This window comes from Curcuma longa, chromosome 15, assembly GCF_044706935.1.
Source record: "Curcuma longa cultivar G26 ecotype Majalengka, Jawa Barat chromosome 15, ITB_CL_G26_1.1, whole genome shotgun sequence".
Classification (NCBI taxonomy): domain Eukaryota; kingdom Viridiplantae; phylum Streptophyta; class Magnoliopsida; order Zingiberales; family Zingiberaceae; genus Curcuma; species Curcuma longa.
The window spans coordinates 9,189,350-9,190,694 of NC_133875.1; the positions used below are offsets into that span (position 1 = coordinate 9,189,350).

Below are 1,345 nucleotides of genomic sequence, written 5' to 3' on the forward strand. Positions count from 1 at the left end.
GATCATGATCATTTGATAATGATAATAAACTTACAGATGGATTAAATCTTTAGAAAATAAATGGATTGATCACAGAACATGCAAAATTTCTTCCTTGAACATGTTAAAATGTTACACATGCACATGCTTATTTAAAAAAAAAAGATAAAATGCTCATGATAAAGTGGCTTTAACTTAACTAAAACTCCACGTACTTGATCACTAATAATCAGACAATAAGAATAAACAACCAAGATGTGGCAGTTGGATAAATACCAAAGAGAATTATAGCCGAGCGCGAGATGAAATCAACACGACAAGATCGACAATGTTCTCAAGCGGAGAAACTTCGATTCGACCAAGCTTACAAATAAGAAACATAGCAACAGCAGCACAGACAAGAGAAGAGGAGTCGACAACCAAAACAGACTGCAATCAGCATCGCCGAAATGCCTCTCCATACACACAAAAGGGATTTTTGGGGGGCACTTACGTGTTAAGATTAGACTCGTCCATCCCAGAGGCATCCAGCAGCGGCGGCGGACGATTTCAACAGGATGGCCTCCAGTTCGGCGGGTGGATTCAGCCCCATGGCGGACGCCCGCTCCCAGCGATCCGCCCGGCTGAGCCCGATGCAGGGGCCGTACCTCATGTCCATATCGAACTGCCGCAGCTTATCGCCCTCCTCCTCGCCGATCCCAGTGGCCGGGTACGCCGCATCAGAACCTGTAGCCGATTTAGGGTTGAGAGAGAGCAGTGACGCTGAGAAACGGGGAAAAGACACCGGGAAGATAAGAGAGCACCATGCAAGGGCGATGGGACGGGATCGGCGAGGGAGAGAGGGCGACGGCAGGAGACTTCCCGGCGATGCTCCGCTTGGAGGTGGGCTTGGCGACGCCCCCTTTCTTCTTCTGGCGATAGAAATTCTTCAGGCCTCTCGGTGTCGATGCCATCTCTCACGGTAAATACCAAAGAGAGTTGCCGAGCGCGGAGACCTAGCCGAGGAGATAGGGCGGTCTGGAAAAATAATTTATTTTAATTTTTTAACAGTATTTAATTATGAGTGCTCTTAATAATATTTTTTTAATCATTTTAAATATTCTTTTAACAGCGTGCATTTCCGCGCTGTCAAAAATACTTTTAACAGCGCACAATATGCACTGTTAAAAATAATTTTAACGGCGCACAATGTGCGCTGTTAAAAGTATTTTTAACAGCGTATTATTGTTGCACGCTGCGGTTGATAAAAATATGATATTATCCGCAGCGCATTTTATTGGGCGCGCCGTTAAAGCAACTATTAACGGCGCGCCTATGATGTGCGCTGCGGAAGACGCGCTGCGGAAAGTCATTTTTATTGTAGTGT

General features: G+C 45.6%; 1 pseudogene; it reads right to left on the reverse strand.

The window, feature by feature from the left end:
• Nucleotides 1-308: 308 nt before the first annotated feature.
• On the reverse strand, nucleotides 309-932 carry LOC141845785 (uncharacterized; annotated as a pseudogene).
• Nucleotides 933-1,345: the final 413 nt, after the last annotated feature.